Source organism: Hemitrygon akajei, chromosome 7, assembly GCF_048418815.1.
Source record: "Hemitrygon akajei chromosome 7, sHemAka1.3, whole genome shotgun sequence".
Lineage (NCBI taxonomy): Eukaryota > Metazoa > Chordata > Chondrichthyes > Myliobatiformes > Dasyatidae > Hemitrygon > Hemitrygon akajei.
This window is the reverse complement of record NC_133130.1, coordinates 176,321,832-176,349,620: the sequence shown is the minus strand read 5'-3', so window position 1 is coordinate 176,349,620 and position 27,789 is coordinate 176,321,832. Positions and strand designations below refer to the sequence as shown.

Genomic DNA, 27,789 nt, shown 5'->3' with positions numbered 1-27,789 from the left:
GAAATGTCAGCAATTGCAAATTTCCCCTGGGGTGGTGATGCACTATCAATAACTCCAAAAGACTGGAAGTAGAATAAATACTGAAAGGTTTTTATTAGCAGTAAAACGGAGCACGTCCGTGCCGGGTGATTGCCCTGGACTGAGGGAGGAGCAGTGACACAATCATCTTTATCCAGGGGTCTCTGGGAGGAGCCACAGGAGCAGTCAGTAGAGGAGCGTGTCCAGACGGATATACATGGTTTACCACATTCACCCCTCCTTTTTAAAAAGAGAGTCCCTCTGGGTGAAGTGACTGACAATATTTAAGACCAGTATATTTACAGGTCAAGTCTATCAGGTGGTCGAGTCCGTTGCTGCGATCTACATAGCACCGGTGGTGATTGCACCGGCGACGGTAGTTGTTCTGGGTCTGGCCTGACTTGATGTGCCAGCCCATTAGGCATCAGTAGTCCCTCGTGCGTGTGCGTTGAGCCCGGTATGGGAGTGTCGTGAGGAGTCTGTGTAGGGCTTGGAGTGCATGGTGTCTCGTGGGTATATATATTGGTGGGTATGGGGTTCATAGTCACCATGGAGTGTTCAGGGTAGGGGTCTGGTGCTCCTGCGGGCACTAGGTCACGGATGGAGACCGTGTCCTCCCGCCCATCGGGTAAGACCATGTAGGCATACTGGGGGTTCGGATGAAGTAGGTGAACCCTCTCAACCATCGGGGAGTATTTATTGCTCCTCATGTGTTTCCAGAGCAGCACTGGCCCCAGGGACGTCAGCCAAGCTGGTAGGGTGGTCCCAGTGGTCGACTTCCTGGGAAAAGAAAAGAGTCGCTAATGAGGGGTGGCATTGGTGGACGTGCATAATGGAGCAGATGGAGTGGAGTGCCTCGGGGAGGACCTCCTGCCAGCAAGAGACCGGCAGTCCCTTTGACCTAAAGGCTAAGAGTGTGGCCTTCCACACCGTGGCATTCTCCCTCTCCACCTCTCCATTCCCCCGGGGATTATAGCTCGTCGTCCTACTAGTTGCAACACCCCTAGCCAGCAGGTACTGGCGCAGCTCGTCACTCATAAACGAGGACCCTCTGTCACTGTGGATATAGCATCGGTATCCGAACAGAGTGAAGAGCTTGCGCAGGGTCTTTATGACTGGTATCGGTGCAGGGGATGGCGAAAGGGAACCATGAGTACTCATCAATTATATTAAGAAAGTACACATTGCGGTCAGTGGAGGGAAGGGGGCCCTTAAAGTCGACACTCAGTCGCTCAAAGGGGCGGGTGGCCTTGATTAGTTGTGCCTTTTCAGGTCGGTAGAAGTGCGGTTTGCACTCTGTGCAGACTTGGCAGTCCCTGGTCATCGCCCGGATCTCCTCAAGGGAGTAAGGCAGGTTCCAGGCTTTCACGAAGTGGAAAAGCTGGGTGACCCCCGGGTGGCAAAGATCTGCATGTAGGGAGTATAGCCGGTCGATCTGCGCATTGGCACATGTTCCCCAGGATAGGGCATCGGAGGGGTCATTGAGCTTTCCAGGCCTGTACACGATGTCATAGTTGTAGGTGGAAAGTATAACCTCAAAATATTATCATTTTTGATTTTGCCCCATTGTTGGTTGCTAAACATGAACGCGACTGAGCGAGATAGTGCCTCCAGTGCCTAATAGCTTCCACTATGGCCTGGGCTTCTTTCTACACTGCGCAGTGCCGAATTTCAGGGCCTTAAAGGGTACGGGAGAAGAACGTCACCGGTCTTCCTGCCTGGTTGAAGGTAGCAGCCAGCGCGAAGTCAGAGGCGTCACTCTCTATTTGGAAGGGAATGGTCTCATCCACCGCATGCGTTGCTGCTTTGGCAATGTCCCCTTTAATGTGGCTGAAGGCTGCGCGGGCCTCGGCTGAGAGGGGAAATGTGGTGAACTTGACCGGGGGGGCGGGCCTTGTCTGTGTAGTTAGGGACCCATTGGACATAATAGGAAAAGAAGCCCAGGCACCTTTTGAGGGCTCTGAGGGTGTTGGGAAGAGGGAGTTCCAGCAGGGGGCACATACGGTCGGGATCAGAGCCAATGACTCCATTCTCCACGACACACCCAAGGATAGCAAGCTGGGTGGTGCCTAACACACACTTGTCCCTGTTATAGGTAAGGTTAAAAGCTTTGGCCGCTTGGAAAAGTTTTTGGAGGTGGTTGTTGTGATCCTGCCGGTCTTGACTGCAGATGGTGATGTTATTCAGATATGGGAACGTGGCCTTCAGTTGGCACTGGTCCACCATCCGGTCCATTTCCCTCTGGAAGACAGAGACACCATTCGTGACACTGAAGGGGACGCGCAGGAAGTGATAAAGCCTGCCGTCTGCCTCAAAGGTGGTGTAAGGGCAGTCCTCCGGGCGGATGGGGAGCTGATGGTAAGCGGACTTTAGGTCTATGGTCGAGTGCACCTTGTACTGAGCTACCTGATTGACCATATCCGCAATGCGGGGTAGGGGGTAAGCGTCAAACTGTGTGAACCTATTGATGGTCTGGCTATAGTCCACAACCATCCTATTTTTCTGCCTGGTCTGAACAACAACCACCTGGGCCCTCCAAGGACTTGTGCTTGCCTCAATGATCCCTTCCCTGAGCAGGCGCTGCACCTCAGACTTAATGAAGGCTCTGTCCCCCGCGCTGTACCTCCTGCTTTTAATTGCCACAGGTTTACAGTCGGGGGTCAGGTTGGCGAACAGCGGTGGGAGAGGGATCTTGAGGGTGGAGAGGCCGCAAGTGGTGTCCGTAGTGTGGCTGTTGGCATAGTGTTGGGTGGGATGTGCGGGTCAGTGTGTGTGTATGGTCAGTAGTGGGGTATGTGACGAATTCCCACAGAACTGGGGATTTCTGACAGTGATTGGTGGGAGGGGCCCATCATACTCCGTTGTCATGCTTTTCAGGTGGCTCTGGAAGTCAAGCCCTAATAGCACAGGGGCACACCGTTGAGGAATGATCAGTAATGTGAAGTCCCAATATTCTGTGCCCTGCACCACTAGTGTTGCTGCACAACTCCCTCCCCCTCCCCCCCCGGATGTCTGTTGTATGCGACCCAGAAGTCATGGCGACCCTCTGGCTTACCGGCCGTGTCACGAGTCCGCAATATTGCACCGTGTCCAGGTGGATAAAATTCTCCGTGCTGCCCGTGTCAAACAGGCAGTTTGTCCTGTGCCTTTCCACCAGGATGTCCATCATCGACCTTGCGAGCTGGTGGGGAGCACTCTGGTCGAGGGTCATGGAGGCTAGAGTGGAATCGCTGTCTTGGTCCGGCGCAGTGGGGTGCCCAGTAAGCACCCGTGGGTCGTAGGCGGCGTGAGGAGGCGCTGACCAAGATGGCCGCCCCCATGCCTCGCATGTGGCGGCGGGCAGGCAAGATGGCGATCCCCATGCCTCGCACGCGGTGCTGCTCGATCCTGCTCACGGTTTGGACTTACAGGCCTTGGCGAAGTGGCCCTTCTTTCCGTAGCTGGAGTAGGTAGCTTCTCGGGCCAGGCAGCGTTTTCGGGGGTGCTTCTCAAGTCTGCAGAAGTAACACAAGCGACGCAGCAGCCGTGGTTGATTCGCCAGCGAATTGCGGGGTCTGTGGTGTCCATGAGGCCGTCGGGAGATGGCGCGCCTGGAGAGCGTCAGAGTTGTGCAGAGCGGCCTCCAGCGTGTCGGCCAGCTCAATCGCCAAATGTAAGGTAAGATCAGCGTGTTCCTGCAGCTGCTGGCGCACGTACACTGACCTGATCCCTGTGACGAAGGCGTCTCTTACTAGGAGCTCCGCATGCTGTTTGGCCGTCAGCACCTGGCAATCGCAGGCCTGCACGAGTGTCTGTAGGGCCTGGACAAACCCAGCGCTCGACTCTCCCGCCCACTGCTGCTGCGTCGCTAAGTGATGTCTTGCATAAACGGTATTTACCGGCCGCAGGTATTGTCTTCTGAGGGCGCTCATCGCGCCGTTGTAACTCAGCTGGTCTCTATAATCATTGAGTAGATCCGTGGACTGACCCTGGAGAGGAGAACTCTGCACTTCATGGTGGACTCGGTCACTTCAGTCTTCTCCAGGTATGATTGGAAGCAGGCTAGCCAGAGTTTGAAAGCATTGCTGGCCTCAGGTGTTTGCGGGTCGATGTCCAATTTGTCTCAAAACAAACTGGATGCTTTAAAATTACTGCTAATAAAATTGATGCACTATCAATAACTCCAAAAGACTGGAAGTAGAGTAAATACTGAAAGACTTTTATTAGCAGTAAAACGGATCACGTCCGTGCCGGGTGACTGCCCTGGACTGTGGGAGGAGCAGAGACACAATCACCTTTATCCAGGGGTCTGTGGGAGGAGCCACAGGAGCAGTCAGCAGAGGGGCGTGTCCAGACAGATATACATGGTTTACCACAGGTGGCTTGATTATTGGTTCAAAATTTTAGAACTTTTACCAAAATAGCAAGACTGTAGAAACAGTTTTAACACGTGGACTACCGTGATTCGAGGAATCAACTCATTAGAAAGTTTGGGGCAGCATGGTAGTGTAATGGTTAGCACAACACTTGACAGTACAGGTGACCCAGGTTCAATTCCGGCTGCTGCCTGTAAGGAGTTTGCACTTGATCTCATGTTCTTTGATTTCAGTGTTCAAAAGTCATTGCATTTCGACCCTGACTGTACTCAGTAATGAAACATTTACACAGTCCTCTCAAAGATTCAATGCCTACTGCCAAAGTTGTGTGTACTCACCTCAGACCTGAATGGTCAAAACCTTATTTTGAAGTATTGGCATATGCCATTTAGATACCCCAGCCAGAGGAAATATTAACCAGACAGTTGCTTGCTCCTTCACTGATGTTATCTGACTGCTTTTATTTCAGACTTAAAGTATGTACATTTTTGTTTTAATTTCCAGCACAGCATTTATTCTGTCAGGCTTCATTAGAATGTTTAAACTTTCAGTGAAATTACCTCTCACTCTTCTAAACTTGAGAGAGACTGCAGAAACTTGATAAATGAATAGCTTTTTCTTTGTAGTGTAAATGTTCTTAATAAGCCAGACTTCAGAGCTGCATCAGTAGTTGCAGAACATAACTGATTTGTTTGTATTCAGTTGATAAATTACATTAAGGACTAATACTAGACCTGTACTTTTTTTTTGGTCACAATCACCTTTCCATTCCATTACAGAGAAAAATGACACTATACATCGTTTATAAAGCACCAGTGATCATTTCTGCTAACTGGCTTAATTATTTTTAAAAGTTGGAACTTTCTGGTGAAGTACATAGTAGAACTTCACATCTTAAAATGTTACATTTTATAAGGCATCAAATGTTTTACATCTTTCTCATCTTGAAGTGTAGACTTGTTAAAGTATCTGCAAAGATGATGAAATTCTAACTGAAAATCCCAGTCTTCAATTGAGAATGTTTCAAAACTATAATTTCTATATTTGGCAGGGCTCACATTTTGCCTTAAAGTGAAAATCAAGGTTTTCTTGGCCTATATTTTAAACACAAACTGTAGTTTATTTAAATGTATCTTGCTTTAATTTTGTATTTCACCTGTTATTAAAATTATTTCAACAATTGATTTGCGTCATGAGTCTCAGGAACAATTACTTTCTGCAGTTTCAAACTAGGTGCAGTAGATAAAAAATTATCCATATGGTTATTTTCTTACCAATTTAATATTTAAAGAAAAAAGATATAAAGATTGAAAACTAAATTCTATTCATTAAGGTTGAGGAAATGGCAGGGTAGAATGGAGAAAATGGCGCCGGCAAGGAATGCAATTGTGGGAAATAGATCCAAGTGAAGAATATAAAAATGAAGGATATCATTGTCTGTTTATATTCAAAAATATCAGAGATCTAAAATATTGTGAAGTAATGCTGGGTGAAGAATGACTTTAGTCCTGCGAGAGGTCTAGAGTAAGCTTCTAGGATGGACGAGCAAAGCAAAAGAATGCATGGCAGATGGGAGGATACTTGGGATTGTAGAATGATCGCAGTCCATCCACAAATCTTTGAAGATAGCAGGATGATTAGAAAAGGTGATTCCTTATCTGCAGTTTCTTTCATCATAAAGCTGTGAACTGTGTCCATTCCATTTCTCAAGTTTTCTGTACTCAATTCTTAGTAATTTCCACCCTCTCTCCTGTGAAGCCATCACCCAATATATTTCCCACTCCTCTCTCCATTCAGCATTGTGAAGAGACCATGATGCATGGGTCCAATCATCAGTCTTTATCGGAACTCACTTCCCTTCTCAGGCGATGCAGCATTTCCCTTTTCACATGTCACCTTCTCTTTACTGCCATCCAGAGACCCCAGTATATTGTGCAAATAAAGTGGTGATTTACTTGTCCTGCTACTAATTTAGTACTTTGCTTTTCAAACTCAAATTATTAGTTTTCTGGCCATTGTCTAGAAATATAAATTCTGTTTGTCTTTCTTCATGGATACTACTTTTCAGAGTATTTCCAGTACTTTTTTTATGTAATATCTTTTATTGACCAAGGCAGGGGTTCCCAACCTGCATCCACTGACCCCCTTGCTAAATGGTATTGGTTCATGGCATAAAAAGGCTGGGAACCGCTGGACTAAGGCATCCAGAACATGAGCAAGGTGGTGTTGGAACTGGATAAATAGTAGGTCACAGCTGAAGTAATATGAACAGTTCTGGTCACCAGCTTGTAAAAGGGAGGTTGGTGGGAAGGCAGTCAAACCTACAGGTGAAGCCTGAGTCTGGAATGAGGGCGCAGAGTAGATTCACAGGATTGTTACCATACTAGTAATGGCAAGAGACTTGAGCTAGAGTTGTTCTTTAGTTTTTTTTTGCAGCAAAAAAAGGTAGAAGTGTGATTTAATTCAGATATATAAAACTGAGATACTTGACCAGAAAAGATCTGTAACTGAGGTTTATTGATTTAAGTTCATTAGTAGGGATTTGAAAGGAATTGAGAAAAGATAATTTCAGAACCAGTGGTAGGGGTCTATACTTTGTGTTGGAAGAGCATTGAAAGAAATTGAGGGAGCTGTGTATTCTGTGTTACGTTTATTATGGTAACTAGTCGCATCAGTAGGAGCTGCGCGTTTATTATGTGTATTAGAGTAACTAGTCACATCTGGGGGGGGCAGTAAAAGTGAAGGGAATAAGTTATGTATTCATACTTATTTCAAGGCACTTTGTAGCTTGGGACCGCAGAGGTCCGATCTTTGCTGACCGCTGAGATAACGCTCAATGCCTAATTGTATGATTGCTAATAAAGGATTGGAATAGGGAATTTAGACTAATCATTGATTGGAGCTGTGGGTTTATCACACAAGTCTAACAACTCTGTGGGGGTGCAGGCTGGCGGCAATTGTTTTGCTTTGATTTTAGATCAATTATTTGCTGCAACAGCAATTACGCTCACATACTTTAAACAATACCTGGATAAGCAATGGAATTTGTATTGTACGTTTCCATAATTCTATCGACGTTCTTTTCTCCAGGAGCCACTACTGTTGGCTATTGGTTGACCCAAGGGAGCTGTGTCGGGGATTCCAGAACCTACGCCCAAGACACTGGGAAAATGTCTGTTATACCCTTGATTCCTGTGGGGAAAAAAAATTCTGAAAATCAGGAACTTCATACCTTATGACTTCAAATCTGTATTCTATCATGCTATTGCTTCTGTGCATTGCAAAAGGAAATTATTTACCCCTCCAGATATTTAGTTTTATGCATTTCTGTATAAATTAATTCCAGAATTGAGAACTACTGTTTTCCAATTAGCATTTAAGCCTACTTTAATAACATTCCTTAATTCATTATACTTATCCCAAGTGTGTAATAATATTTTGTCAAATGTAGATTAAGAATATAAGGTTGAAAAAATAATGGATCATAAGTAGGAAAGAATACAATATTTTCTAAGGGCAATTTCATAAGAACTAATCCAGTCATCTTGAATCTTCAATTGCTGAAGACTGTCAGTTTCCTCCTCAAGGGTGATTAATGCTTTTCCACTTGCAATGCATTTTTTCACAGCTTTTTCATTAATACCTTTTAGAGTTGAGAGCTGTATCCAGAACTGCTGCTGGTATCCGTACCGAGGGTAAATTGACCTTTATATTCTATACAACTGCAATTGAAATCAAATTTCAGAATATCTATCATCAAATACTATGATCAGCTACTTCTAATTTGGAAGCCTATGCATCCTGTAAGAGTAGCTTATAAATGCTCATTCATTTGCAACAAACCTATTACATTTATTTTCCTGTATAAAATTAATTTTTCCCTTTTGTGAGATGTGTAAGGTCCGCTAGATGAAGTATGGTAATTCTTTATTAGCAACTCAAAGGGTTCCTCTGTGTACTAGTTACCTAGCACTCCATTGAAATGGTCAGTATTTCAGTCTCACCAGGTTTCAAAACTCTATGGATGTTGGTGAGCTAGCTGAGAATTTCTGTTATTTTCTGTCATTGCTTTGGTATAAAATTTAGAGGTGAAAGAAAGTGTATATGAATATGTGTCCAATTTTGCCCACTTTCTAGAATTTGACCAGAGTTGAGTCCTGTTTGCAATAGTGCTGTCGGGTGAGGGTTGGCAGTGCCAGTTAGTATGAGGCTCTTCCAACTTTTGGAGGCATGTACAGAAAAGCATGCCTGCAATAAAAACACAAATAGTTGCAAATGCTTACTAGGTCAGACATTATTTGATCTAATCTTCATTTGCCAATTGCTTTACTCTTTCAGTCACGGTGAGCAGTATTGGAAATCCATGTCTGCATAAATCCTGGTCCATATGTGCTGCCTGACAAGCTGAGTCCCTCCAGAATTTTGTGTGTGTTGCTTTGGAATCTTAGCATCTTCAGAGTTTCCTGTATGTATGAACTAATTGTTCTTGGCCTTTTTAAATTAAAACTATTGGACTTTCTTAAACACTTTTAATTACCTTGTGTTTAATTGCTATAGATCAAGTTTCCTTTATTTTCAGTCAAAGGATTCAAAGTACATTTATTATCAAAGAATGATACTATACAACCTTGAGATTTGTCTGCTTACAGGCAGCCACAAAGTAAGAAACTGAAAGATCCCACTTAAAAAAAAGACCAACACCCGATGCACAGAGAAAGGGGGGGAGGGAGGAAACATATCATACAAGCATTAAAAGCAAGCAACAGCATTCCGAGTCTGTATTTTAAGTAAGCATAAACTTGTTATTTATTGTATTTGTAATTTCTCAAGTTGCTCTTCCTGAGGCCTGGTATCAGAGGCACTCTCAATCGTTACTAACTATAGTACCAGGGCACCCCAATAAAACTGGGCATCAAAGGGAGAACCATGGTTCACATTCAATGATATTTACCATGTTGGATTCTTAACCAGATCAACTGCAAAAATACCTGGTGAACAGGTCAAAGGTCAGAGATTCTGCTGGTGAGTGATACAATTCCTGACACTGTAGGCCTGTCCACTTTCTATAAGGCATGAGTCAGGAGTATGGTGGAAAACTGTTCACCTGTCTAACAATATCTCAGCACCAGCTTGATTATGCACTTCTCTGCAATGCTTCAAGCAAAGTCTCCATGCAAAGTTTCTAAGGAAGTTTCTATTGAATTATCCAGACATTTCTCAGGTTGGTATGTCAAAAATGATGCTGCCTGATCCATTTTCAGCATTTTGTTTTGCATAAATTTTTCAATATTCGGGCTGTCACGACCAGACTATGTAACAGTTTCTTCCCCCAAGCTATCAGACTCCTCAATACCCGAAGCCTGGACTGACATCTTGCCCTACTGTCCTGTATTATTTATTGTAAATGCCTGCACTGTTTTTGTGCACTTTATGCAGTCCTGTGTAGTTCTGTAGTCTAGTGTAGCTCTCTGTGTTGTTTTTTTATTACGTAGTTCAGTCTAGTTTTTTGTACTGTGTTGTGTAACACCATGGTCCTGAAAAACGTCTCATTTTTACTATGCACTGTACTAGCAGTTATGGTCGAAATGACAATAAAAGTGACTTGACTTGAATAGCTACAGTATTTTGCCTTTCTATTAAGCTAGTTGGCAATCTTAATCATATTTGTTGCATTTCTAAAATTTTAAATAGCAAACCCTTCAGAAATCAATGAAATCAATAAATTAAGTAGGTCTTCAGTTACTTAAAGGAAAAAAACTCCCTTTCTTCAACACAGAAAATTCTGTGCTTTTCTCCTTGATGTGCAAGAAGTATTTTAATGATGCACTAAGTTATAATTACTGTTCAGTTTCTGCATCTACAAAATATAGATTTTCATGTGTACCTTAGATGGTACTTCAACATTCTGCATATTTTTAAATGAGAATTTTAAAGTTTGTATCTCAATCTTGTGTGATCAGGTTTTTATTTGTAAGTCTGTTTAAAATGTTTGACATTTTAGTTAATAGTCATGGCTTTGACTGAGAATTTTTAATTGTAATTAGCCCAATGACACCATTGCTACTGGGAAACAAGAGTCATTGTCTGACGCAATACACATTATGAAAGGTGAAATCCATTCTGTGAACACTGCATTTCATTCTGTCAGTTGTAATGTGCAGGTTTTGCAAACGATTTGAAAATAAGACATGAAGCTTGTCACACATTTATGGTTGTGTTTTCATTACACGTTTTTGGTAGTGTCATGGGGGGGGGGGGGTGGTAGAATTTCTTACCAAAAATGTCAGATTGAAATTGTGAAAACCACCTCTCCTGGCTGTTCAGGATTAACAAGGAAATAGTTCTCATTAGTCAGTAGCACAAAGAAAACAAAGTGTGTGATTCCTTCACTAGATACTGAGTCAAGTTGAGCTCACAGTTGCTGGTGCAACTGTTTCTCTGCCATAGGAGTCTTACTGAGTGCAGTGTCAGCACTGACATAGTGGAGAATATAGGGGCTTCACAGCATAGCTAGTGCTTGTGAGCAGTGATCCCATTCATTTGTGTGGGTTTGCTGATCCTATGGAGAAAGGGGAAGTGCAGTAAAGAGATTCCTGAAGAAGGGTCTTGGCCTGAATGTCGACTATCTATTCATTTCCATAGATGCTGCCTGGCCTGCTGAATTCATCCAGTATTTTGTGTCTTTTGCTCAGGAAGGAGATTTTTTTTCCGTTAAGTAATTTAAGTGTCTGTTACTGAGCTACTTAAAAAGTTGCTCATCTTTTTGACATTGGTAAGCTGTTGGAGTATGCTGGGAGCAGTCAGTTATACATACAGAGTCCCAGTTGCTGCTCTAGGCCTGTTCTGCCACCTAGTGTGCATCTTTTTGGCAGAGGATGACTTTGTTCAGCCAGTGGGTATTTGACCAGGATCACCCCTAAATGACTTGTAGATCGTCCTTGATAGCATTTATTAGGTTTATTTATTAGGCTAAAGATTAGCTTTATTTGTCACATGAACATCAAAACCTACAGTGAAATCTGTCATTTAAATTCAAATCACATCAATGAGGATCATGCTAGGCAGCCTGCAAGAGTTGCCATGCTTCCAGTGCCAACATGCCAACAACTCACTAACCGTACATCTTTGGTAAAGTGGTTCAATTCCTTCATAAAATAAGTAAGGAAATCAAATCTGTTGAAAGTCTATTTGAGATTAGAAAATTAGATGCTTCCATCTCAGTGTGAAATGTTCAATTTAAAGTGAATACTGTATAGAGAACTTGGATGTATTCAATCATTTGAAAGTTTGACTTCCTTGCAAATTACTTTAGAAACATTGAAAACCTACAGCACAATACAGGCCTTTTGGCCCACAAAGCTGTGCCGAACATGTACTTACTGTTGAACTTACCTAGGGTTACTCATAGCCCTCTTTTTCTAAGCTCCATGTATCTATCCAGGAGTCTTTTTAAAATACCCTATCGTATCTGCCTCCACCACCGTTGCCGCCAGCCCATTCCACGCACTCACCACTCTCTGCGTTTTTAAAAAAAACAACAACTTACCCCTGACATCGCCACTGTATCTTCTTCCTAGCTCCTTAAAACTGTGCCCTCTTGTGTTAGCCATTTCAGCCCTGAGAAAAAGCCTCTGACTATCCACACAATCAATGCCTCTCATCATCTTATACACCTCTATTAGATCACCTCTCATCCTCCTTCGCTCCGAGGAGAAAAGGCGGGTAACATCCTTGTAAATCTCTTCTGCACCCTTTCTATGGTTTCCACATCCTTCCTGTAGAGATGTGACCAGAACTGAGCACAGGTTTTTTGTTGTGAAAACATTGTACTGATCGGGCAATAATACCCAAATGTGTCTGTTGCTCAATTATCACTGATAGGTATTGGTTACTTGTTTAGCAAGTATTACCAGTATCATCTATGACAAATTGGGTAACTGATGTTGCCAGGTTTCATGCGTTTTCATGTCTTGAATCATTGCCAAATTTAATACGAAGAAACCTTTATTATTATTTAAGAGTATTGTCTGACTTCACGTACTTGTCTGTTCCATAGCCTCGTTGGAGACAGCACTAATGGGATGTGGTGTATGCTGTTTGAAATCATCATGAATAAAATGATGCAGAAACTACCTTGAACCCATAATTGTATTTCCATGAGATGAAGTTGTTCACAATTTGGTACAGATTCATAACCTCACTGCGGCAACAAAGTATATGGTCATGATGTAATATGCATATAACAATTCTATGCATGTTTTTGGGAGAGCAGAGATAATTCTATTGTATTCTGTTTAGGAATAATAATTTGATGGTAATTGCGATGTCAGGTACGTTATATTTTTGTTGATTTCTAATTGCAGTAATTCCCTGATTTATGAACTTTCAGTTCATGGACTTTGATAGCTGGAATGCCACAGATGTTTGCTGTTTTTCATGATAATGAAATAGTAGGTCTTTCTCTGCAAATGTAAAAGCACTTCACCAACATGTCCATATGCATTTCACCAAACTTCTCAATTTACAAATGCAAAATTTTTCAGGAATATCTCACTTCTGCAATTCAAGAAATTAAAATACAAAAAGTGCTTTAACCACTAACTAAAAATGCTTGTATGTAACTAACATCCCAAAGTGTGTAATGTATGGTTTTCAGATGTGGCTGACTCATTTAATGACCGTGAAAAACTGAAAAAATGCAAATTGACTGGATGGTAGTAAAAACATTAACCCCTCAATTGGTTGTTGGTAAAGTTAAGATTGTAAAATTTGCACTAGAGATATTTGCTTGTACTTGTCTGTTGGAATCATAGAAAAGTACAGCACAGAAACAAGCCCCTTCATGCCATCTAGTCTGTGCTGAACCATTTAAACTGCCTACTCCCATTGACCTGCACCGGGACCATAGCCTCTATCTGGGGGGAGGGGTGGAAGAAACACAAGGTGATAGGTGAAACTGGGAGGGGTGAAGTGAAGAGCTGGTGAAAGAGATACGGGGCTGGAGAAGGGGAAATCTGATAGAGGACCGAAGGCCATGGAAGGAAGAAAAGGGGTGGAGCACCAGAGGGAGGTGATGGATAGGTTAAGGAGACAAGGTGAGAGAGAGCAAAAGGAGAATGGTGAAGGGGAGGGGCATTAATGGTAGTTTGAGAAATCAATGTTCATGCCATCAGATTAGAGGCTACCCAGACAGAATGTAAGGTGTAGCTCCTCCAGCCTGGGTGTGGCCTCAGTCCATAGAGGAGGTTATCAATATGGGAATGGGAAGTGGAATTAAAATAGAATAAATTAAAATTCCAATGAATTCCAGACTGGCTTGCCCACAGAAGGCAAGGAGTGGTTGTAGACGGGTCATATTCTGCATAGAGGTCGGTGATCAGTGGTGTGCCTCAGGGATCTGTTCTGGGATCCCTTCTCTTCGTGATTTTTATAAATGACCTGGATGAGGAAGTGGAGGGATGGGTTAGTAAATTAGCTGATGACACAAAGGTTGGGGGTGTTGTGGATAGTGTGGCGGGCTGTCAGAGGTTACAGCGGGACATTGATAGGAAGCAAGACTAGGCTGAGAAGTGGCAGATGGAGTTCAACCCAGGTAAGTGTGAGGTGGTCCATTTTGGTAGGTCAAATATGATGGCAGAATATAGTATTAATGGTAAGACTCTTGGCAATGTGGAGGATCAGAGGGATCTTGGGGTCTGAGTCCATAGGACACTCAAAGTTGCTGTGCAGGTTGACTCTGTGGCATTGGCTTTCATCAATTGTGGGATTGAGTTTAGCAGCCGAGAGGTACTGTTGCAGCTATATAGGATCCTGGTTAGACCCCACTTGGAGTACTGGGCTCAGTTTTGGTCATCTCACTACAGGAAGGATGTGGAAACCATAGAAAGGGTGCAGAGGAGATTTACAAGGATGTTGCCTGGATTAGGGAGCATGCCTTATGAGAGTAGGTTGAGTGAACTTGGCCTTTTTTCCTTGGAATGATAGAGGATGAGAGGTGACCTGATAGAGAGGCATTGATCGTGTGGATAGTTCCCAGGGCTGAAATGACTAACATGAGAGGGCACAGTTTTAAGGAGCTTGGAAGTAGGTACAGAGGAGATGTCAGGGGGATGATTTTTTTACTCATATGGGCTGCCGGCGACAGTGGTGGAGGCGGATATGATAGGGTCTTTTAGGGTCTTTTAAGAGTCTCCTGGACAGGTACATGAAGCTTAGAAAAATAGAGCGCTATGGGTAACTCTAGGTAATTTCTAAGGTAAGAACATGTTCAGCACAGCTTTATGGGCTGAAGGACCTGTATTGTGCTATAAGTTTTCTATGTTTAAATTGGAATTTCTGTTTATGTTTCCACTTGTCCAGCATCTGCAATATTTTTGTTTTTTCTAAATACAAGTTGGGGCTTGATAACATTTAGCAGAATGAAGCCCATGTGCTCTAACTTGGATTTAATGTGCATTTGACATTGTCCTGTCATCTTACTGCACTGGGACTTGCAGATATTCCGCCTGTATGCCCAGTGTTGAGCAACATGCCAAGTTCGTAAATGCTTTATGTTGTTAATTGTATATAAATGTATTCTCCATGTATATTTGATTTGGTGTATCAAATTAGTTTTAGAAAGACATTTTCGAAATGGAGATGCTGTTTCTGGTCTACTTTGAGGCCGATGTAATTTATTCTGTAGTTTGTCATATACTGAATCCCAGAATAACTCTTTTGAAATGGCAATAACTTTTATTTTTCAAATAAAAAGCATTACTATCAACCACAGTGAATAAAATCTCAAGCTACAAAGCTGAGCATAGTTTCACTGCAAATTGAAGATTTACGAATTAACTTCCTGCAAAAAAATGTGTTTTGAGGGAAGGTCACTGATCTGAAATGCTGACTATGTTTCCCTTTCTATAAATGCTGCTATATATACTGGGTATTTCCAATATCTTGTTTATTTCACATTGTCACAGTACATCACTTTGGTAATATTCAGATATTGTTACTTGAATATAAATCCATATCAGCTAAAAAAAAATTTTTTCGTTTTTCCAGCTGTTTTCCTGATGGTGGCAGTGATGGGACAGGAAGTTGTATGATCCTGGTTGTTTCTCAATCTGCCTAAGAATTGTACCATCAGTGTAGATGTAAATACGATAGCATATGATTTGTACTTCCATAGCATATGATTTGTACTTCCACAGCAATTTGTACAAAATATATCCTCATCTATGAGGTATTCTTTTAAATTCAAAAATGTAGAGTTTGAATTCTTTTTGCTGAAGTATTAGAACTTGTAGTTTGAATATCTGCCTCTAGAGAAAAAATGTAGTACAATTGCCAAATCTGTTCTTTACAGCTACATACAGAAAATGTTGGATGAACTCAGCAGTGAGGCTGCATCAATGGGGGCAAATAAACAATCGATGTTTCGGGCCTAGACACTTCATCAGGATTGGAAAGGAAGTGGACAGGAGCCAGAATAAGGTTGGTGGGGTGGAGGGAAGTACAAGCTGATAGGTCAGACCAGGTGATGGGGGGGGGGGGGGGAGTGGAGGTGGATTGATTTAGGAAGCTGGGAGGTGATGTGTAGAAGGGGTAAAGGACTTAAGAAGGAATCAAATAGGAGAGATCAGAAGTCCAAGGAATAAAGGGAAGATGGGGAACCAGAGCACAGTGATGGGTATGTCATGAGGATGGAGAAGCAGAAGGAGTGAGAGGATAACTAGAATGTGGAATTGAAAAATGAGAGAGTGAAAGGGGAGGTATGAGGAGAAATCAATGTTCATGCCATCAGGTTGGAGACTACCCATTTGGAAAATGAGATGTTGTTCCTCTAACCTGAGCTGGGTCTCAACATGGCAGTGGAGGAAGACATGGCCCAGTATGGGAATAGGAAGATCAATTTAAATGAGTGGCCACCAGGAGATGTTGCCTTTTGCAGGGGATAGGGTGAAGCTGCTCGACAATGGTCCGCTAATCTGCATTGGGTCTCACTGATGCACCTGCAAGCCTGTAAGAGTCATCAGTTCTCTCCGAAGCTTCCTGTGCAGCCTCCTCTACTGCCTCTTAGTATAAAAGTGTGACCAAGTACCAATAAATTAATAAATGGCACAAGGGCACATTCTTTGATTTTCTTGGCTGATTTGGTATTTCTGTTTTACTCTTAATCTTTTATACTCTTAAAGGGACCACTGGTGGCTGATGTTAAAAGACAAGTTTTAAGTTCTGTTCTTAATGGCTGTAAAAAGGATGGACTTATATTGTTACTCCTAAAACTGATTTACAGATACTGAGAGTCTCTTTAAAATGTAGACACTGCAATGCAACCAGTTTACTGTATGTAGAGCAAAGTCCAAATGGTTTCATTAAAAGGACCAAATAATAGTGATATTGATTCAAAAATTAATATTGACTTTTTTCAACTTGCCAGAGAGGACAAACAGAATGTTGGTTCAACATTGCATTGGAAGGAAGAATCCTCCGACCTCCATATGCATACTGCAGGCCTATATTAGTTATTGCCGACACCCCTGCCAATGAGGAGTCTAGGTTACAATTTCTCTCCACCAGCTTCTTGACTGGGGTAGATCCTCCTGTTACCTTTTGTTACTGATGCCTTTGGTTCCCTGGTCCAATCCTTTTGAAAATAGCAGTACTATTTATCAATAATTTTGTGCTTAAGAATTATAATAAATTTTAATTAGTATGTATGTAAGAATTCTTTTGCAAGTCTTGCTTATTTGTCTTGACATTTTATAGAAGATATATAAAAAGTGCTTTGACCAATGACTAATTGGCATTTGGGATTCATTAGTTAGGTGAACGGACAGCAGGTTATGTGGGCGAGAACAAGATTCCCAGATGGTATATTGCCTCCCAGGTACTAGGGTCCAGGATACCTTGGATTGAGTCCTCAGCATTCTTAAATGGCAGATGAACTGAGTTAGTATTTTGAGTCGGTCTTCACTGTCAGGGGTTAAGGGTCATGAAGTGTGTGAAGTTACCATAAATAGAGGAAGATTGTTAGGAAACTGAAAGGTCTGAAGGTAGTTAAGTCACCTGGACCAGATGGTGTACATCCCAGAGTTCTGAAAGAATTGGCTGAAGAGATCATGGAGGCATTAGTAAAGATCCTTCAAGAAGCACTAGATTCTGAAATGGTACCAGAAGACTGGAAAATTGCAGATGTCACTTCACTCTTCAAGAAGAGAGAGAGACAGAAGAAAGTAAACTATAGGCCGGTTAGTCTGACCTCAGTAGTCGGCCAGATGTTGGAGTTGATTATTAAGCATGAGGCTTCAGGGTACTTAGAGGCACATGATAAAATAGACCATATTCAGCATGGTTTCTTCAAGGAAAAATCATTCTCAACAAATCAGTTGGAATTCTTTGAAGAAATAACAAGCAGGATAGACAAAGGAAAAAGGTTGATGTTGTGTATTTGGATTTTCAGAAGGCCTTTGACAAGGTACCACATGTGAGGCTGCTTACAAACTACGATCCCATGGTATTACAGGAAAGATTCTAGTATGGATAAAGCAGAGGCTGATTGACAAGAGTCAAAGAGTGGAAATAAAGGGATCCTTTTCTGGTTGACTGCTGGTGACTAGAGGTGATCCACAGAGGTCTGTGTTGGGACTGATTCTTTTTGTATTACGTGTCAATGATTTGGATGATGGAATTGATGGCTTTGTTGCAAAGTTTGGTGACGAATTGAAGATAGGTGGAGGGCCAGATAGATTTGAGGAAGTAGAGAGGCTATAGACAGACTTGGACGGATTAGGAGAATGAACAAAGAAATGGGAGATAGAATATTGTGTCAGGAAGTGTATGGTCATGCACATCAGAAGAAGAAATGAAAGGGTAAGCTACTTTCTAAATGGAGAGGAAGTCCAAAAAACAGAGGTGCAAAGGGACTTGGGAGTCCTTGTGCAGGATTCTCTAAAGGTTAATTTGCAGATTGACTCTGTAGTGAAGAAGACAAATGCAATGTTAGCATTCATTTCAAGAGGACTAGAATATAAAAGCAAAGATATAATGTTGAGACTTTAGAAAGCACTGGTGAAGCCTTACTTGAGTATTATGAGTTTTGAGCCCCTCATTTTAGATAGGATATGCTGAAACTAGAGAGGGTTCAAAGGAGGTTCACAAAAATTATTCCAGTATTGAATGGTTTGTTGTATGAAGAGTGTATGATGGCTCTGGGCCTGTATTCTCTAGAATTCAGAAGAATGAGGGGTGACTTCATTGAAACCTATGGAATGGTGAAAGGCCTTGATAGAGTGGATGTAGAGAGGATGTTTCCTATGGTGGGGGAGTCTAAGACCAGAGGGGCAAACCCTCAGAATAGGGAGTGTCCTTTTTAGAACAGAGATGAGGAGGAATTTCTTTATCCAGAGTGTGGTGAATCTGTGGAATTCTTTGCCACAGACAGCTGTGGAGGCCGAGTCTTTATGTATATTTAAGGCAGAGTTTGATAGATTCTTGATTGGTCAGTGCATGAAGGAATACAGGGAGAAGGCAGGAGATTGGAGCTGAGAGGAAAATTGCATCAGCCATGATGAAATGGTGGAGCACTTGATGGGCCAAATGGTCCAATTCTGCTTGTATATCTTATGGTTTTATCCTATATATGTTCAAACCTTTATAATGTACCATTGAAATTCCCTGACGGCTTGCTCAAGATGTGATTTTGCAGGTGGAGTCGGGTCATTGAAAATCATTCTATAGATGTAATTATAAATTTTATGGTATTAAAATTATATCTGCAAACACATATTAACTGCACAGTTCATGGTCAATTGGAAATCAACCAAATCTCCATGGTTCTAATATAAAGATTGGAACAGCACAGTTTGAATAGAATTAATCCTATCTCTTGTCAGGGCCATATTTGTACAATATTTGAAGAGTTATTGTCTTTCTCTCTAATGTTATGATGCTTCTGTTAAGAATAGGAAGGTTTACTGTTGTCAGGGGATCTTTATGGTTGCATTATTAAGATTACATTTGAAAACAGTCACCCATTTTAATTCCAAGATGTTTCTTTCTGCTATCTGAATATCATTAAATGTAAATTCATACGTTTGCTTGGCAAGCAGATTCCTCTTGACTATGTCTGCATGCTTTCATGCATTGAGCTGCTGCCAGATGATTGGCTGATTAGATATTTTCATTAACAAGCTGGTGTACCTAATTAAGTGGTCACTGAGCGTCTGTTAATACATTCTTGGGTTTCCATCTTTTTTGTACGTTTAGACTGGGTAATTATTACTTCTGATTATTTTGCACAGTGAATATAATTGAGGAGTAGATAGAAACAGTGACTTCATCTGATTTTTACCTTGTCCAAGACTGAATGTAGAACTAATTGAGGTGCTGCCACCATTATGAATTCAGCATGGAATAAACCTGCAAGCCAGTTTTGAAAGTTTCATCATTATTCTCTGAGAATAAATTTGAGTAAATGCTTACAGTTTGGAGCCTTGCTTGTCAGCACTGCAGGTTATTAAATGAGCATCTCTGCTTATCTTTCCCTTCTTTATTTAAAAAGAAAGACAGGAATTGCTTAGATGAGAGACCAGGAGATTCAGGGTATACTTCAACAAAATAAACTCCATTTTTATTCAGTGTCAGAGAACTAGTAGTTTATAAGGCAGGAAACTATGAGTGTGAATAGGAAAGTAATTACCTATGTTTCTCTTTAGAATTAAATTACTAATGGTTAAAAACTTCAAATCTGAGCTCTACTTCTTTTCGAACACAAGCACACACAACTGACACTATTTAAAGAATGTTTGCTTTACGCACAGTATTGTCTCCAATAGACACACAAGTGCATGCTACTGATGCTAGCTAGAAACTGCTCAGCAACAATCTACTGCCCTATTAAGCTGCATCATGTCCCAAATTAGTGGTTGCCCTGATTAATTGATGACCAAATTGACTGGAATCCACTCTATTTCTATATCAGCTTTCTCAGATGCACTTAGAATGGTATAAATTTCGAATGATATATAAAGATAATATTTATGTATCTTCATTTTAAACCCTCCCCAACAGCTCTAGCAAACCTGCCTGCAGGCCTGGAGAATGAAATTGTGGACAACATTATGACAGTCCATTATCTGTCCTAGGTGTCTGAGTTGATCTTGTTTATTTACAGTCAAAAGATTGAGATGTGGATGAATTCCTTCATCATTAAGTATTAAGAATGAATACATAGTTTTATAGTACTGCTGTGGTATTGGTAGTGTTCTAATTTGTTCTGTATTTCATTTAAATACAGAATTTGTTACCCAGTTTGTCTTTTTTTATACATTTTTAACTATTTCCATGAAACATCAACTAATTGAGGTAGTGCTTAATTGGGCCAAAATGTAATAGTCCCGACATGTTCCAATTAACCAGAATCCAGAATCCATTGTATTCTTTTGACATGCCATTCTAAAGTTATAACATTCTAAGTACATCTAAGAAAGCTGCACATGGGACCATGGATGAAAAGCAGTCATATTTACCAACCTCGGTCAGAGTTGAAGGTACTGAGCAAATCATCCCAAGATCTGAATTCATCTTAATAACGAGACAAAAATAACAGCACAGAACTTTAGTTTTCCACTTTCAGAACAAATCAAGCTTCTATCTCTAAGATGGTCACCAAGTGATTCAATAGGAATTCAGTAACTATTGGGTTGGGCTGGGGTGTAATGCAGAGGAGAGTGATGATCTGCCTAAAATATTGGGATAATTACAATACATTCAGTCTGTACTGGATGAAAGGAATTGGAGAAAATGGGGATCAGGGAAGAAAGTGGATTTGAAGCACTGGATCTGCCATATTACTGATGAGGGAACATAATGCTATCTCCTGATTTCATTTTGTTTGCACTTTATTTGAGTGAGACAACACTCAATGAACATTGAATAATACTTACTGCAAGCATCAAGCAGCAAAGAACTAAAGAAAAAAAAGAGAATTTGAAATTTGCTAATAAATTGTCTGCAGAAGTAGTTTCCAGTCTGTTTCCTGTTCTTTGGGGGGGGGGGGGGTGGACTGCAGAATCTTTATTGAGCTATATGGGAAACATGGGGGAAACTCCTTCATCAGAGGGTTGTGAGTGTGGAATGAGCTGCCAGCACAAGTGGTGCATGGGAGCTCGATGTCAATGTTTAAGAGGAGTTTGGATAGGCACGTGGATGATCAGAATCAGGTTTAATATCATCAACATATGTAGTGAAATTTGTTAACTTAGCAGCACTGCTACAGTGCAATATATGATAAATATAGGAAAAATTACAGTAAGTATATATGTAAATTAAATAGTTAAATTAAAAATAGTAGTGCAAAAAAAAGAAATAATGATTGTTCTGTGGCGGTTGATGTGAGTAGGCAGTTTAAATGGTTTTGGCATGAACTAGATGGGCTGAAGCACTTGTTTTTATGCTGTATTTTTCTGTGACTCAGTTTGAACCAGGATGTTCAATTTAGAACAGCAAAATCACTCATTAGAATTAGATTGTGGTTCCATGTTTGTAAAAGTTAATTTTCAATGTGAGAGAGATTGTTTGGCAATAATTAACATCCATACTCAAGAAGCTTGACACTAGTGGGAATAAAGCAGATCTCTAGACCAGCAATCTAAACAACATTCTAAATATTCATTCCTTTGCCATGGTGTATTGTAACTGATCTGTACTAAGCTACTCACTGTGGTTACTTTGACAACCTATATAATGAAGGTTGACCCATATAATGAAGGATTATAATGAAGCATATAATGAAGCATGCATGAGGATGTGCCACCACTTGCAAATTCCTTGCCAAATTGAACAGATCCTGATTGGTAAATTATCACTGTTCCTTCTTAGTTGCTGTGTCTAAATCCTAGACTTCCCTATCCAATGGTATTGTGGAGGTCCCTTGAGTAGAAGGGCTGCACCGTTGAAGAAGTTGGTGACCACCGCCTTCCCAAGATCATTTAGGAGTAGGCAGTATATAGATGGTATTGGTTTTACATGGTAATTCATGTTTTACATTGTGGTAATTTATTCTTGAATTATAGTATTTGTTTTTGATGGTATGTTTCCAAATATTTGTATTTTTCTCCCTTGTCGGTCAACATCAAAGGAGCATTGTGAAAAACAGTGCCAGAGGTACAGTAGCATTCTAAATCCAGGAAATACAATGAGTTAACATTTGTAATGCCAAGCATGTTAAAGATGGTGAAATTTCAAATGAAGTTTGTAAATAAAATATCATATGCAGAAAGTTAGAAAATAATAATTAACTTCAACGGTTAACCTGTATGTTTCGGAAGCCCTGGGCAATCTGATCCTCTTCACTAAGATAATTGCAGGTTGGGATTAGAAGGGGGAGTGGGTGAGCCACTTTAATGTTTCTAGAGCTCAGGGCATGTAGTGTTGCTTCTTCTGGGCCCTCAGAACAATTTTAATAATTAGCCTCTTGCTGCTCTGAAGTTTTGCTGTTTTGCTTATTGTAGTATCTACAGTTGTACGTAGTTTTAAATACTCATTTAGTGATTTATTTCTGAAGCTGAAAATACAACGTGTAACTCAAAGGATATTAAGTTGCTTCTAAAAGCTTTAGTGTGTATTTTTCCACTGGGTAATCTTCAAGTAAGAACTATTTTTGCTGTAAAGGTTTATTGATACAGTTAACAATGATGTTACAGTTGGAAGGTTATGTCTTTTGGGACCATTGGGCCATATTTTCGACATTGTATGCTTCTTGTCTTGGAAATGGCACCATGCTGAAACTGAAATTTTCATGAAATCAATCCATCTGCAAACATGTCTCAAATGTATAAATCATGAAGAATTAATGATGTAAATGTCATTTTTAAAGTTCTATAGTGACTTCCTTGTTAAAGACTACAGTTCAACCTCATTTTTAATATTCCCAGAGACTGAAGTTATAAATATGAAGTTCATTTATGAGATTGTGAATTCTTTAAGGAAGTTGTCATTGAATAACTTTAAATTTTGCCTTTATTTCCCTAATCTTCCTACTTATCATTTAACTCCTTCAACCTTGTAATCCATCCTTTGAATTTTATTTCCTTCAGTTCTTTAAAGGAGGTACACACTTTGTACCATTGTTGCAGGCATCAGATCATATTTAGCCAAAATGTTCTAAAACCTCAATATGCACAGGGAATCCTATTTGCCAGATATTTGATTATCTGTCTGGTATAAGGGGGAAAAAACAGCAAATAATCTGCTGGAGGATCTCAGTAGGTTAAATAACATTTGTGGTGGTGGTGGGAGGGCAGTGAATATTGAACCCCTACATCAGAACTAAATAAGGAAGGAAATCTTGCTGATTTTTTAATATCTATCTCAAAGACCAATATGCTATGCAGAAAGAGAATGTAAGTTCAAGAAAGGAATTAATGTTTATGCAAGATCCTCATGCAGTGCCTTTAACTCCAAGAATAACTTCTGTTGCTATGTTCAAACTGTTACATTTGTAAAGAAAGTATAAATATAAGAATGTCCCTCATCTCAATGTTTCTGTGGTTGAAAAGAATAACTTAAACACTTAGAAATTTGCAAATTTCCTTCTGTGTCTAAATACTGTATATCAAATAGGGTGTAATAATGTTATTGTGATAGCTGAATTTTATTGAGATTTGGAGTTGTCTACATCTTGTGTCTGCTTTTTCCATTGTCCCCGTTACATTTTATTCAATATTATAAATAACTACAGAAACAAAATAACTTGCTATAGCAGAGAGGTAGATTTAAAAAGGTTGCTTTATAGCGCAGATTGTCTCAGGAGGACAACTTAAATCTATTATACTTTGATATTTATCCTGTAATTGTGTAGACAAACTCATAAATTAGTTGCAAAATGAATTTAAGTATTTCACACATGTAGGCTGAATATTTTGTTAGTACATCTCCAGGAAATAAAGGCAATCAGTGTCTTGAAGCACCATATCTGTACTTACTGTCATGTGACTTCTAGGATTGTGGCCTTCTTGCTTTGGAACACTGATTAGTCTGCAAGGACAAGGAACAATCAGAAAAACCCAGTGAAAATGAGCCAGGCTTCTGTACAAATATCTATAAGGCCACATCTCAGACTCCTTCACACCAGGAAATCTGTCCCAGGATCTCATTGCATCTCAATTCCTCCAGTCCTGGAAGCATCCTTGTGAATGTTTTCTCCCCTTGTCTTGTGTAATGACATCCTGGTAAGGTGACCAGAGCTGCACGTAACATTCCAGATGTTGACTCGCCATAGTCCTATGCATTGAAGGATTAGAGAAAAGTTGAATTTTTTTCTCCACCCAATCATCAGTTGCTGAAGCTTTCTGGACTAAAAAATAGGGACGAAGAAACCATGGTCAGATTCAACAACACAAAGTTGCAAGTTGTTAACCTAAATAGTTGCATCATACTGGCATAGATTGAATGGTCTCCTGTGCTGCAAATATCTCTGATTTATGGCTCATTGGTGCACTTGTATGCTTTGAGTGCTCCCCTCCAATTCATGACATGCAATCTGTGCTGACACATCATTATGGTACCGGACAAGTACTGCATCTTTCACTGGAGGTGTTTGCCCTTGTCTGCTCTTGTAGCAAGAGACATAATTTGAAGGAAGAGCAAAGGAACTCTCTCAATGATCTAGATGATAATTAGCTCTTTATAATAATACAATTAAAAGCAGATGAACCATTGATTTGTGTTATTGCTGCATGGGGTAATAATATACTTGCATCGATAGCCATATAATTTGGGACATCCAGAAGATACGAAATCTGCAAGTTCTTTCTAAATTTTGAAATGGCAACAAAACAAACTCAGCCAATTACATTATTATGTTGTTGCATAAAATATGAAGTGATTCAGCAGTTTGGTTGTGAAACAATGAACCCTTTCAAAGCACACAAAATCTAATAACCAAGCCCTGGCAAACAGACAATCCCTGTTTACAGTCTTTTCTCCAGGGAAAGGTAGAGCAGAAACTGAAGGTCCAATGAGCATAATGAGAAAAACATGCATACACAGCAATTCAAGTTGTATTCTTTGTTTAAAATCTATCAATGAAGTTCATGCAGTTCAATATCAGTCTGCAAAATTATTTTGGTAGGAATTATCACAGTAGACGTGCGGTCCCAATTGCAGATAAAAGATTTCTTGAATGACATTGTCAAAGTCTTGGCTTATAAGCTACATAGGAGATGCACAAAAGCATTGTTTCTCTCACCATAAAACACTTTTTAGCTATTTAAGCTGTCCCAGAGTGATTGACATTAAAGATAATAAGACCTAGGAGCAGAAATAGGCCATTTGCTCTGGCATTCCATCATGGTTAATTTATTATTCCTCTCAACCCCATTCTCCTGCCTTCTCCCTGTAATGTTTGATCCCCCGTCTAGTCAAGAACCCATCAACCTCTGTTTTAAAAATGCTCAATGACTTGGCCTCAACAGCTGTCTGTGGCAAAGAATTTCACAGATTCACTACCCTCTGACTAAAGAAATTCCTCATCTCTGTTCTAAGTGGACCTTCCCATAGTTTGGGGCTGTGACCTCTGGTCCTAGACTCCCCCACTGTAGGAAACATCCTCTCCATATCCACTCTATCCAGACCTTTCAATATTTAATAGATTTCAATGACATCCTAACCTCAAGCGAGTACTGTTCAGAGCCATCAAATGTTCCTCATATGTTAACCCTCTAATTCCTTGGATCATTCTTGTGAACTGCTCTGGACTCTCTCCAATGCTAGCACATCATTTCTTAGATAAGGGGCCTAAAACTTCTCACAGTATTCCAAGTGTAGTCTGACCAATGCCCTATAAAGCCGTAGCATTATAACCTTGCTTTTGTATTCTAGTCCCCTTGAAATGAATGCTAACAATACATTTGCCGCCTTTACCACTGATTCAGCCTACAAGTCAACCTTTAAGGAATCCTGCATGAGGACTCCCATGTCCCTCTGTACCTCTGGATTTTTGAATTTTCTCCACATTTAGAATATAGTCCACACTTTTATTCCTTCTGCGAATGACCGTGCACTTCTTTGCTCATTAACCCAATCTTTCTGAGTCCTTTACAGACACCCTGCTTCCTCAACACTACCTGCCTTTCCACCTGTCTTCATATCATCCACAAACTTGACAACAAAACCATCAATTCCTGCGTCCAAATAATTGAATTACTACACTAAGTGAAAAGAAGTGGTGCCAACACTGATCCCTATGGAACAACACTAGTCACCCGCAGCCAATCAGAAAAGACCCCTTTATTTCCCCCTCTTGACCTCCTGCTAGTCACCCAATCTTCTATCCATTCTAATATCTAATTTGTAATACCATGGACTCTTATTTACTTTTAAGCAGCCTCGTGTGCAGCACCTTGTCAAAGGCCTTCTGAAAATTCAAGTAAGCAACATCCACTGACTCTCCTTTGTCTATCCTGCCTGTCATTTACCTCAAAGAATTCTAACAGGTTTGTCAGGCAACATTTCCCCTCTAGAAGACCATGCTGACTTTGACCTATTTTATAATGTGTTTCCAAGTACCCCAAAACCTCATCCTTAATAATAGACTCCAGCATCTTTCTAACCACTGTAGTCAGGCTCACTGGCCTATAATTTCCTTTCGTCTCCCTCCCTTCTTAAAGCATGGAGTGATATTTACAATCTTCCACTCCTCTGGAACCATTCCAAAATGTATTGATTGTTGAATGATCATTACTATTGCCTTCACAATCTCTTCAGCTTCCTCTTTCAGAACTCTGGAGTGTAGTCCAGGTGACTTACCTACATTCAGACTTTTTAGCTTCCAAAGCACCTTCTTCTTAGTAATAGCAACAGCACTCACTTCTGCCCCCTGATACTCTTGCATTCCTGGCATTCTGCTAGTGTCTTCCACAGTGAAGACTGATGCCAAATACTTATGAAGTTCCTCTGCCAATGCTTTGTCCCACTTCATTACCTCTACAGCATCATTTTTCAGCAGTCCGTTATCTATTTTAGTCTTTCTTTTACATTTTATATATTATTGGCTAGCATACCTTCATATTTCAACATTTCTCTGTATAATTTTTTTAGTTGCCATCTGTTGGTTTTTAAAAGCATAATCCTCTACCTTCCCACTGATTTTTTGTTCTATTATATGCCCCCCCTTTACTTTTATGCTACCTTGGAGGCCCTGATTTTTAGCTTACTGCCTGACTCTCTATATTCTCTCCTAAAGACCTCCTCCCTATACCTACCTACATATGTTGTTGGGACCAATATATACAGTACCACAACTTCTGGCTACTCACCCTCTGCCTTTAGAATGCTGTGGACCCAATGTGAGATATCCCTGATCCTGGCACCTGGGAGTCAACATACCATCCAGGTGTCTCTTTTAGGAATAAAGGAAATTGTGATTTAC

The 27,789-nt window shown here is 40.7% G+C and overlaps 1 protein-coding gene and 1 long non-coding RNA gene across 7 annotated transcripts in view; one reads left to right on the top strand and one right to left on the bottom strand.

Moving 5' to 3' along the window:
- The window catches only part of LOC140731201 (disabled homolog 2-interacting protein-like), a 597,104-nt gene that overhangs the window by 181,569 nt on the left and 387,746 nt on the right, over positions 1-27,789 (top strand). The gene's annotated exons all lie outside the window — the stretch shown is intronic.
- On the bottom strand, positions 7,415-27,760 carry LOC140731202 (uncharacterized). Of its 2 annotated transcripts, none has more exons than XR_012099747.1 (3): positions 27,677-27,760; positions 24,344-24,641; positions 7,415-7,565 (listed from the first exon to the last, which is right to left on the bottom strand). It is a non-coding gene; the product is annotated as an uncharacterized lncRNA (long non-coding RNA). The 2 variants fall into 2 exon arrangements; XR_012099748.1 differs by having other exon boundaries at positions 24,344-24,395.